The sequence below is a fragment of the Camellia sinensis genome, chromosome 2, assembly GCF_055761805.1.
Source record: "Camellia sinensis isolate YWXY chromosome 2, ASM5576180v1, whole genome shotgun sequence".
Taxonomy (NCBI): Eukaryota; Viridiplantae; Streptophyta; class Magnoliopsida; order Ericales; family Theaceae; genus Camellia; species Camellia sinensis.
Window position 1 is genome coordinate 179,092,578 of NC_138962.1, and position 13,177 is coordinate 179,105,754.

The 13,177-nt window shown below is 35.8% G+C and overlaps 1 pseudogene across 1 annotated transcript; it reads right to left on the reverse strand.

Annotated features, from left to right (window-relative positions):
• Positions 1-1,633: 1,633 nt before the first annotated feature.
• LOC145808654 (NAD-dependent malic enzyme 2, mitochondrial-like) lies at positions 1,634-9,195 on the reverse strand (annotated as a pseudogene). The gene is made up of 7 exons (XR_014352121.1): positions 8,997-9,195; positions 8,816-8,902; positions 8,570-8,624; positions 8,418-8,487; positions 7,918-7,980; positions 6,568-6,630; positions 1,634-2,047 (listed from the first exon to the last, which is right to left on the reverse strand). The product of XR_014352121.1 is annotated as an NAD-dependent malic enzyme 2, mitochondrial-like (transcript).
• Between the last annotated feature and the right edge of the window lie 3,982 nt (positions 9,196-13,177).

The following is a 13,177-nucleotide window of genomic DNA, read 5'->3' on the forward strand; positions in this document are numbered from 1 at the left end:
AACTTTTTTCACTAGATTTCTTTTTTATTTTTAGTTTTATACTTAGGATGTTTTTAAAATTAAACTATGGTTTGTAAAATATATTGACATTTGATTTTGATTTATACCTTTACTTTTGACATTAAATGTTAATTGTTGGTTGAATTTAAATATATTAAACCATTTAATTAATTTTTACATTACTCTAAAATAAAAATAAATATTTTTTTACAAGCGTACTAAGCCATATTCGTACCCTACTTTTTTTGAATTTTACCATATCGACGTACCTGTATCATACCAGTACCAGTACTCATACCCGTACCCGTACTCGTACTCGTGCTTCATAGGGGATAACAATTGGCTTTTTTGTAATTGATATGATAGTTGTAAGAGAAAAAATAAAATGATTTTTATTTGAATGTGACATTTTAACTTATTTTGTCTCCTTGACTATTTTAGGTTTTTTTTTTTTTTTTTTGGGGTCCTTATTAACTATTTTAACCACTAAATTTTGACTTTATTACTCATTCTATTAGGTTGAAGTAACTTTGGTTTAGAGAGGGTGTTTGGCATGTGACTTTTTTGATTAAAATAATTAAAAAATCAAGATATTCAATAGCATCACTATCCCTATTTTTTGAACATTTTTTTTTTCTTTTCAAGCTAGCTCTTAATCAGGTCAATAAGGTGAGTTCAAATGTACAAGGAAGGGAAGAAAAACTCCGCTTGGTAGCAGGGGTGAGGGGCGGAATAGGGGTGGCGGTGGCAGGGGCGGAAAGGTAATAACAAATCCGACAAAAATGAAATTAAAATATTTGGTGTGACATTTATTTTCCCTAGTTGTGACATTTGGTGTGATAAAAAATGAATGTAAAATACTTTTCATAATTAATGAAAAATAATTTATTTGAGTCGAAAACAATATTCACTTTTTTAAAATAGAAAATATTTTTTAGACTACACTGGCCAACCTTATCACACAACCATCATCACCATCACCTCTACCCCTACTACTACCACCACCATCATTTTCATTACCACCTCCACCACTCCACTACCATCCCGCTATCACCACACCAACCCAATAGGCAAAACTATTAATATATTAGTTTTAAGATCACAACCAAACATGTTTTTCTGGATGTTTGGTTTTAGTTAAAATAGTCAGTAAAGACAAAAAAATAAAAATAAAATAAATAAAATAAAATAACAAATTAGACAAAATATTATATCCTACACATCAATAAATCATTTTTTTTCTTTCACCATATATTCAACTACAAAAAAACCCACAAATTATCCCAAACACACATTTTTTTCATCTCATAAAATAGTCAAAAGCTACTAAAATAACCAAGTTCCCAAACGAGCACTCTGTTTGATTTTGATTTTTCAAATATAGTTTTTAAAATTTTTAGTTTTTTATATTTCATATTTTGTTGTCTATAAAAAATCTTTTTTATATTTTAATCAATTTTTTATAAATATTTTTGGATACACCTAAAAATAAAATATTTGTGAATATTTTTATGTTTCAACTACATCTAAGTTAGATACATCTAACAGTTTTAAAAAAAATGATTAAAAGAATAAAAATGGAGATTTATACAAAAGGACTTAACATTATTTTAAGGTATGATTAAAATTTAGGTTGAAATACCAAATTAAAGTAGACTGAAAAAAAGGAGCATGCATGAAACATCAATAAGTTTTTGACAAAAGCTAAAAAAGAGAAAGCTTACATGATGTTGTTCATTACTTCAATAAGCAGATTTATACAAAAGGACTTAATCAAAACTGCAGTGGCATTATTTTTCAACTTCTACAAGCCTTCTCTCTCCAGTTCTGTGTTCTTTCACCCATATTACTACTCTAGGCTTCAAAACTATAGTTACATCATGAATATTTGAATGGCAACAGAACGTTGGGACAGTGTCTGCAGAAAAATATCCTTTGCGCGTGTGCGCACAAAGGGAGAGAGAGAGAGAGAGAGATGATCAGAACTTTACTTCTCATGAACAAGAGGGCTGTAAGCTAGAAACCACATGTTGCGTACCGTCTCCTCCTGCATCCAAAATGAGAAAAGCCATAGATTATTAGCAACAGTGGCGGCTCCAGGAATCAATGATTAAGTTCTACAAATTCTATAAGGAAATTTTTTCACTCTTATCAATATTATATAAAACATTTGTTTTCTCTATAAATTTTAGTGCATTCATACTATTCTTTTTGTTACAAAAAATGTAATTACAAAAATTTCTATAGTTCCTCTCAATGAATTTCCTTACTTTGGTTGGAGAAATTTGAAGGATATTTGGTGATTGGTGGAGTGGACTCATTGAATTCCTTTTTGTACTGAGAGAAATCTAGTCATCTTTGGGACTTGAACAAATATAGAGATGACCTAAAAAAAATTTAAAGGTATGATACTCTATGCTAAGTGCAATAAGGTCGTTTTTTTATAAGTTAATAGGGTCAATATTATCCATATATGATATATATATATAATTTTTTTTGGTGATTTTTCAAATTTTAGGGGCGTCAATTGACTCATGCCAATGTATGTGATGCGACCTATGGGTGCAACAAACAAATGTATTTTATTTTATTGGCATTGGGGTGTTCGGATCAAAATCCAACTAATCCCCAGGAGTGCACAAGCGCTTGGCAAGGAGTTTCCCGCAAGTGCACCAAGCTCCAAGAAATTGTTAGCACCTAAGAGGTTTCGGTGGTGCTATACGCACCAATTGGTATACTAATTAATGTACCAACATAATTATGACATTGTCATTTAAAAATTACGACCCCACCTATTATATAAATTATAAAGACCTAAAGCCTCTAAAATTATGACACATCATCTGTTAGTATACTAATTAGTATACCAATTGGTTCATATAGCATTATTCAAGAGGTTTTGATTCTTGAATCCCTCCAATCCAAGGCCTTGCCACCAAGCCAATCCTTTGGGGTTTGCAACAAACAAATGTATTGGTGCAACCAACAAAGTAATCAGTGCTGAAAAATCTAGAAATCCCCTAGATATTGATTTTGATTTGTGATTATGTACCAATTTTAAGCATTAAATAACCATCCCAATCAAACAATCAAAACAAATCAATACAACGATTTAACATGAAAAAATCCTAATTGGAGCGCCTCCAATTGTGATAAAAAAAACCACGGGCAAAAGTCACAAAACAATCCACTAAAAAGACATAAAGGAATTACACAGGTATACTCTCAATTACCTAGCGAATCCACGCCCAAATTGAACCAACCCCTATGTGCCTCTTCCAGCCCCGTTTTCACCTCGGAATTGTCTTGCCCAATGTTGAATCCATAACACTGATGTCGAATCACGACGATGAGTCACTCTAGAATTCACCAAAACTTCAGGCTCGAATTCCCCAGAATCCACCGAAGAAGAACACTCTTTTGTATTGAATAAACAAACAATCCTTTGATGTATTCTTCTTAAACCATGAGTTGAATACTCAATCAAACGTCAAAGAAAACTAGCAAAATAGCCCCAGATATAGACCCTAATAACTAAGAAGAAGATCTGGAAGCGTAACCCTAAAATCTGACTGAATCACATATTTATAGCAATCTGTTCCGCAATCTGTTCCGCAATCTCCGCTCGAGCGCCGGAATGGCCGCTTGAGTGCAGGAAATTCCGCTTGAGCGGGAAAAAACATCTCCCAATATTTTTGCAGGTGATCAAACTTCTGGAACCAAGGATTCTCCGCTCGAGCGTACAAACTGCCGCTCGAGCGGACAGGCAACTTTGAATGCACTTTTGCATTTTGCTTTGGGGGCGTAGCCCCTCAACCCCGCAGTGGCGTTGCACCCTAGACCCCCGCGAGCTTACCGGGTAGCTCGATCCCCGTCATAGTCAGCGAAGTGGCAAACATGAAAGAATAAACATCACATATAGCGATCCCGGTTGTCCCTTCACTGTTCTGTTGTATTTCGGACTCGGTTCCGAAAAGTTGGTAGTGGTATCTATCTTGTTGCCGTCCTTTAATTCCACTTGATTGAGTTTTAGGATGTTTTGGGCAAGGTTGTTACAGGTTGGTTAGGCCTTAGTTTCAATTCCTTGTTGTTCAGTTTTTAGGCGATCCGCTCGAGCGAGTCTTCTTGCGCTCGAGGATTGCACACCTCCAGTATTTTGTGTTCCTGCAAAACTTCTGCAGATGTGATTTTTACGCTCGAGCGGGTTTGGTGGCGCTCGAGCGGGTAGTACCTTCTGGGTATAAGTTCTGGGAGGAGGAAATCTACGCTCGAGCGGACTGGTTTTCGCGCTCGAGCGGAAGTGCTTTATTCTTGTGTCTTGGCGCTCGAGCGGGCCTTATTGCGCTCGAGCGTGTTCAGATTTTTGTTCTTGGCGCTCGAGCGTTGTGTTCTCCGCTCGAGCGGGTCATACGTATATGAGTTATCCGCTGGGTGATTTTAAATCACTTTTTGTTTTCCTTTCTCTCTCCTACTTTTTCTAAAAACCATTTTTGAGAGCCTCTCTCTCTAGAAACTCCCTTCTCTCTAGGGTTTGATCTAGTTAGAGTGTCCTCCTTCTCTTCGGCCTTTGTAAAAGTCGTGTTGATCGTCGAGGGCGTCGTTTTGATCCAAAAATCTTGGGCTTTGGAGCATTTTGGTTTTGGTCTCTTCTCCATCCGAGCTCTAACTTCGAGGTAGGGATAACCTACTCCTTACTATGAGCTTTGTCTTTAAATTTTTTGCATTTTGATATGTTGGGGGTTGTTGGGTAATTTCGAGAGAGTTTGGGCCTTTGTGTAATTTTACAAAAATTGGGGTTCTTATTTATATAAAACCTAAATGCATGTTTGGCATGGAAAAGTGCAATTAATGTTGAAACATTAATGAAAATGGAACCTAAGGGTTGTAATGTTAATTATGGAAAATGCCCTAATTACATTGATTGATTAATTTGTATAATTAATTGTTGGAAATGAGGGATTGATTTGAAAATGTGGAAATTGGAAAGGGAAGGGGTTAAAGGGTGTAGTTGGATCATTTATCACTCACCTAGTTGAAATGTTGATTATATATCCATTGTTGCATTTATTTTCTGTATAGAAATAACTGCTTTGGGCTATCGGTGGAGGATAGTCTTGATTGTTGTAGACAATGCATGATGATTAGGCAAACGGGAACTAATCACTGGAATATGTCATTGAGTATGACTGTTGAAAGAATACATTAAATTTATGTGTTGTGTGATGATGTGTATAATTATTGTTTATATGCATTGTGTTGTGTTGGAGGAGATAGGGGATGTACTCCACGGTTTAGGAGAAGATAGGGGATGGACCTCTAAACCGGATGTTGTTGGGAGGAGATAGGGGATGGATTCCATAGATAGAGCTCATATGCTTATCTATTAATGTGTTGACAGAGCTCATATACTTGTCATTAGAAGTGTGATAGTGTTCTTATGCATATCTATGGAATTGATGATATAGCTTGTATGCTTATCTGTTGATGTGTGATATAGCTAGTATGCATATCTATTTCGAAATGGGAAAGTGCTTGATATGAGTTATTGCCTCATGTGAGTTGTTTGGCCAGGTTCTGAGCCATGGTTGTAAATTGAGAGTTTAAAGGAATTGGAAAATGAATTGTGATATGGACTTGTACGTCATGAAACCGTAAAGTGTGATAAGGGAAGGTATCAGTGTTGGCCATCTATCAACTGCTAATCTTTTAGTCATGGTCCATATTTGGTTTAGTATATTTCTACGGGGCTGTGGCTCACCCTATATGGGAATATCATTTTCAGGTACAGGTAGCATGCCACCTCCAAGGACATAGCTTGGGAGGCTAGAGGCGGGCTTACTTTTGTTGTCTTATTTCTTTTGATGTATTACATGTATATTCAAGCCAAGGGCTTTATGTGTAAATGAGTTAGCACTCTTTTGATTTAACCAAGTGTTAACTTGGAAAGCTGTAAGCCTTTAGGGCATTTGCTTTTGTTGTTAACATGTAATACTTTTGGTAATGAAACTCTGATGAATAGAAAAAGTGGAGCTTTTATATATAAATGCATGTCTATATTGATGGGTTAATGTTATTATTTTGAGGGCGTTACATCACAAACTTCTCTGCAAGGCACAATTCAAGTTGGATTCATATCTAATTACTCATAGCCTCACTGAAATAAAAGAATGAATAAAAGTACAACTGAAAGGAGTTTTGTCAAACCGGATTGCCAAGATTAAAAACCTAACAGGTGCAAATAGACAAAATAAATATTTAAAATATATTTTTAAGCAAATTTTCAAACTTGGCAGATGGGGTCAATTAACCCCATACTCTATAGCCTAGCACCGTTCCTGATTAACAATGAGAATAATTGAATAAGTAACTTGCTTAGTGAGTTGAGAATAGTATTTTTGAATTGGTTCATTTTAAGGTTAAATGTGAGGTTGCTTTCATTGTCAAATATTAAAGCTTCTTTTTCTCGTCCAGATGTGCTTTTGCGTGTCATGTCATGGCTATTTTTATAAAAATGAGATGGATTTTTCATGTAAAAAAGTTGAGAACTATCCATACTTTGACATCTACCTGAGCTCTCTGCGTCCAGTTCTTTGACAACTATTGCTCGAACAACAGCAGCTCCAACCTCTGCTGTTATATCTCGAATATTGCAGTCATAAGTAGGTCATAGCAAAAACAAATTAGTAGAGGTTACTTTTACCTTTATTTTACTAATTCATTCATAGGATGTCCCCAAATTGAGAAATATTTTCTTTGCAAATTTTACAAGACCTGCTTAGGGATATATGATGAGTAGATCCAATTTAGGGATATATTGATGAGTAGATCCAATCATCCGACCCATGAAATCAGGTCAGATTTGTTAATTATGGATACTTTAAATAAAGAGAAAAGGAAACTTGATTGTAATATTAGCCATACAGTCAAAACAATTTGAAAAGCCTTTGAGGTTCACACAATCCACAAGGTCAGAGTTAGATCCAATATCAGTGGGTATGTAGTCTTTGCATAATGCAAACTAACCTGATTAGTGATTATTGATCGTGCTTTAACAAGCTGTATCCAAAACCTATTGACAAGAGAACGACTTTCCGTGCTACTATTAGGTGTGCACACTTAAGGTAATAGGTTGAACCTTACCCACTAGAAGAAAATACAAGTACATGAGCTAGCTATGAAGCACTGACACATCAAAATAGGTGCAATAACCATGTTAGCTATGTACGGGACAAGGACATGGACATGGTGGGGACACATATGGGATATGTCACATGACATGTTCATTTTTATAATAATTTTTTCAGGGGACACAACAGGGACACCCAGGGTCTTAATTTAGTTTTTAAAGCTAATTTTGGGGGTTATATTATAATGCTTGGAAGTTGGAAACATGGGAGTTGAATTTTAAATTATAGATAAAGAACTCATATCAAACTATCGACAACGCAATACAGATCTAACCGCAAGTGCAAAATTGAGAAATTGGCTTCTAAAGCCTAATGCAAAAATATATCTAGTCTCTAGATAATTTACATTTAGTATTTTTTATTTATTTATATACATGTTAAATTAGTGTTGGTTTTCATTAATTTTAGTTGTTTGTGAATGTAATATTTACGTACATAGAAAACAAAAATATATAAAACAATTATATTTTTTTGTCTTATCCTCGTCGTGTGACTGTGTCTGTATTTTGATTTTTTTGAAATTGTCACATTCCGTGTCCTTGTTTGTATCCGTATCCGTATCCGTATCAGTATCAGTATCAGTATCCATGCTTCCTAATGAGCCGGTGTCCAATTGATTTCCAAATATGTATGAAAATGTGATCTGTGCTTCCTAGTGAGCTAGTTTCCACCTGACTTACAAATATATATGAAAATTTTAATGTTCCAATGGAGCTAAGAACAACAATACCTTCTCATAGGAGGATACAAAATAGCACTCTGAATCTCTTCCTCTGTAATATGTGAAGCAAGGCTACAGAGAAAAAATATATTAGCAAAAGTTAGCTGATACTAGGTTCAATACCATGCAAACATTCCTCCTCTATCAAAAATTGAACCAATAACTATATAATTTAATCAACAATAAATAAGAAAGTATAAACCAATAATTACAGAATACAAGTCTGGCAAGAGATGGATGCACCTCTAGCCCCAACACTCTTTTTATAGCACTCAAAAGGACTCTTTTAGACCCGACACACCAAACGAACATATGGTCTTACTTTATTCTTTACTTCACATGATTCACTTACAACACTATGGATATAGAAACACACATGATGATAGTAACAAGTGCCACCTTATTTAATGAGGGCACAGTTAATCCAATAAGAATGGATGAGCACAACACTAATCCATAAAAGGTTATGTTAGAACAAAGAACGAAGTGGTCAAATTGTGTAATTATACCATTCAGACTGCTTGCGACATTCCATCTGAAATCAAATGAGCACCTGAGAGAAGAGCTCCCATCCCAATCCTGAATCAAGTCAAAAAGGTTTACGATAGTAGTCAAAAAAAACTAAGCACAATATATCAGTGACGTGAACATTTGCACTAACCTAGGAAACAGATACATGTTATTTGCTTGCTTTACATGACCCACTTTTCCATTCCCTGACAACAAGTATATGATTGGCAAAGGTCAGAGTAATTGGACAACACACTGAGTAAGACAGGTATATAGAAACTATAGAATTGTTGGTTGCATTGGCTACATAATGAGAGAGCAGAGTGAGACCAATTAATTTATTGATACTGTGCAAAAAGACTCCACAACAATTAGCACCAATATAAAGAAACCATACCAAGGTCAATATTTTTGAAAGGGCTCCCGCTTGCAAAAACTATATTTTCTCCAGCATGATTGAAAGCATCAACAGCGGTGCATTCAGCTGTTCCAGTTAACATGGAAAGACAATGTTCAATAGAGAAATAGTGCATTCCACAAATAAAATACAGATAGTTTAGAGGGCTTGAAAGCCAAACCATTCATCGTTGGATTTGACATCGCAAAAATGGCAGGTTTAGGGGAATCTGACTCTCGCATGGCCTAAAGCACTTGATTTATCAAAGAAGACATAGCTTTACCAAGCTCAAAAAGAGTATACACTTTGCCATTGTTGTGCTTAGTGCCTTGCAGCTAGACACTAAGTAGAGAATGGTTTTTCAAACTAGGGGTGGGCGCGGGTCGGTTGCGGCCAAGAAACCTCCAATCCGCCATCCGTCCGCCAGATTGGCGGATTGAAGAAAATCAATCCACATCCGTCCGCCAATCCGGCGGATGTGGATTGAGCGGATTGGCGGTTTGGCGGGTGGATGCGAATCGGTTTGGCAGTTTGAAATTTTATAACTTTTAACATAATTCAACTTATGCACTTCCTCAAAAAAAAAAAAAAAGTATTATACTTAATGACTTAAAAAAATATTACAATTACTGCATGTCTCATCCAAAGCAAGAAAATTTAAAATTTTAGAACATCACAATCATTGCATGCTTCATCCACATACTACAATCACAGCATGCCTCATTCACATAAAGTATTACAATCTGTGGTTCTTAAAATATAAAAACAATTCAAACCATCAAAACCATGAACAGAGCAGTAGTAGAAATTGTATGTCTCTGTATTGTTACATCTACATCTGTTTTTGAAAACAAAAACCAACCAGCATATATCATATTTTCTATTTATTATTTTTAGAGATAGATTTAAAAACCAAAAAATATAGATAAATAATACATTTAATTTTTTCAATTCAAAAAAGATATTCAAGTTGAAAACTTTTTTTCAACAGAATATTTAAACTCTTTTTTAATTGAAAATACAAACAGAATATTTAAACAAACTGAAAACACAAAGTCTTATAAATTACTAGGGGTGTTCGCGATTTGGCGGTTCGGTTGCGGCCAAAAGAATCTCAGATCCGCCATCCGTCTGCTAGATTGGTGGATTGGAGAAAATCAATCCGCAACCGTCCGCTCGTCATCACGTATCCATCCAAAATGCGGCGGATCGGTTCGGTTCGGTCGGTTTTGGCGGATCGGTATATCCGCTGCTCACCCCTATTTCAAACATAGCCAGCCATAGTTACTTATCAAGTAATAGGTATTTTAGAATGAGATCTATACAGTAATGGCAATTTAATTATGAAAAAAGCCAAAATTGTACATGAAAGGATTAGTAAATTGAGGAAAAAACACCCATAAAAGTAGAGTAAACAAAGTGTTGTTAAACACAAGGATAATTAAAAAGAACGAGGGTTGATGCAGTAAGAAAGAATGTAATTGCCATGGATTTAATTGAGGTATTGTAGCGATCCCAGTTTTGCCACTTCGCTAAGTATGTTGGGGGTCGAGCTGCCCGGTCAACTTGCGGGGGTCCAGGGGGCAGCGCCCCTTGGCGGGTCCAAGGGCAGTGCCCTGGCAGGGTTGAGGGGCAGCGCCCCCAAAACAAAAATGCAAAATGCATTCGAAGTTGCTTGTCCGCTCGGTCGGGTTGGAGTGTTGGGAGTTGAACCGATAGAATTCCGGGCTGAGGACTAGGACCGCACGTGCGGGAGGTGAGGCCGCACGTGCGGGAAACAAGGGAGGGGATGAAGCACACTGCTAAAAAGACAGGTGCGGGAGTAGGTGAAATCCGAATTTTCTTTCTTTTTCCTCTCTTTGGGCTGAAGTTATATCACTTCTGTATACCTCTCTCTCTAAAAACATTTCCTCTTCCTTCTCTCTACATTTCCGACCAAAAACCTCACAAGATCTTTGATTCCTCCAAATCCATTGGAATTTAGATCCAAGTTCTTCATCAAAGTTGGTTATCTAGGTGAGGGCTATGTTATGTGCGGTGGAGATCGAGTGTAAGTATCATTGATTTTGGGATTTCAACTCTATTCTTCTTCAAACTTGAGGTAGGGATTTCCTTTGAGTTATATATATGTTTTTGCAAGATCTAGACGATTTTCAAAATCATCTTTTGACTAGTTTTGAAAATTGATTGTTGATTCAAGAAGAAGAGTAATTTTGAAAGTGGGTTTACTTTCTTTTCCTTTTAAAATGAAAATTGAGGGCCTGAATTATATTGATTGTAGAAAGATGATTTTGGTGAGATCCTTCTAAATATTATGGAGATGAGTGGTTTTGGTGAGAAAACCTAGAAATATGGGTTCTTGAAAGATGTTGAAAATCCTTGGATAATGTTGACATATTTATTTTGGGGGTCAAAATAAATGGATGTTTTGAAAATTGTTTATTTATATATATAAATGATGAAGTTTGTAAAATATGAGAATTGTTGTTCATTTTGGAAATTGTTATTCAAAATGTTGTTTAGTCTTGAAATGGCTAATTTATAGAGAATGCTCAAAATGTGGGAAATGTGTTGTTCCTTGGGGGAATTGGAAATCAAAGTTTATATTCATCTGGTGATATTATTGTTTTGAAAAGAGAAATGGGAGATTTGTTCACAATGGAATTATTGTGTGGAAATATTGAGAATAGAAGAAATGTTGTATTGCATTTACTCATTTCAAGGGCATACCAATTCATTTGATTATGTTGAGCTTTGAACGTTGATTTGAAAACCTTGCATTGAGAAAAAAATGTTGGGAAACGGATTTTCATGAAATGGTTTTGGGGTAAATACGGTGGTAAGTCTTGATAAGAGGTGTAGATGAAATTGATTAAGTTGGCCTGAGTGTTCTTGGTGAAAGACCAGAAAGTCGCGCGGATAGGTGTCAAGCCTTCTGGTTAATACCGGTAAAAATGACAATTGGTAGTACTTGCATAGTCTACTTGCATGCACCGACCTAGGGATTACCAAAGTTGTATATACTGCCACTTGAGTTAAATTGGTTAGTTTTGAACAGTTGGAGTTGCATGACATCATTGAGCATGATGATTTTCAAAAGATGTAGATGCGTCTTACTTTTAAAAGAACATAGTATGGCATGTGCATTCATCATCTTGAGACTTGTATAAAATGTATATATTTTGTTAAGGATCTCCTACTGAGCTCACCCTACGGGATTTTTGTGCAAGAAAGGACGTGGTGATTCCGCCCAACTAAGGGCGTGAAAGTGTGTGTGTTGGAAGCACAATGCTCTCATTTTGCGTGACTCTGTTTTGTAAGCCAAGGGCTATATTTGTGTGGTTTGAATAACCGATTTGTGTAACCGGGCCTAAGCCTTGGGAACTTGTGAACCCATGAGGGTATTTATTTGTTTAAGTTATTTGATTTGAAGCGAATGTGTTATCGCATGAAGACTATTTGTATCATGTAATGCAAGTGTGGAGATTTATTTTCAGATTTACCTTGAAGAGCCATGATTATTGTATTATCATTTGGGTATGAAAATTGGGGTGTTACAGGTATTGCTCTACAGAGAGCATTTTGGGAAAATATTCATGTAGTCAATTCCAAGAGGTTGAAATTAGGTCTTTGTTGAGTTGAGCCAAGTGGATTTAACTAATAGTGATACAACCAAATGACATCTTGATAAGGTATGCTCCTTTATCCTAGTAATAAATAATTGTACGTTTTTTGTAAGAATTTGATTATTTAGCAAAAGTTGGGAAAAAGTAAAATGATAAAAGGGTTAATGAAGACTATCTCTAAAAGGTATTGCCTACATCTAGGAAACAAGAACAAACAAACTTGCAAAGCAAAGGAGTTCCGGAGGGGGAATGTTAATGTATTTTCCCCAACTAATACCATTTATCAACAACTAACCAAATAAATAGTACAGAACCAACATGCCTTTCCAAATAAAACTAAGCAAACTTCACTGGTTCATTATGCTTCATTTGAAAGTAATGAAGGGCAAAACAAACCTAGGGGGCTGCCCACCTGCTCATTGAAGATACCTCCAACTCCAGACAAACCAAGAAGCACATGAGGCTTCACTCTTTTAACCTAAACAAAATCCATTCCCCGCAATTAGTTTTTATAAATTATGAAAGCATACACAATGTTCTGAAAGATAACAGCAAACATCCTTGAGACAATTGCATGTACCCAAAAAGCAAGCTAAACAACCAAAGGTTTCTTTTCCACACAATATCAATCTATATCAGCCTTGCATCAACTTAAATAAGCTGCCAAAAAACACTCCAGTAAGATTTACCACTTCAACGAGATTTGCTCCCTCCCTAAGGCCCAAACCCTTGATCT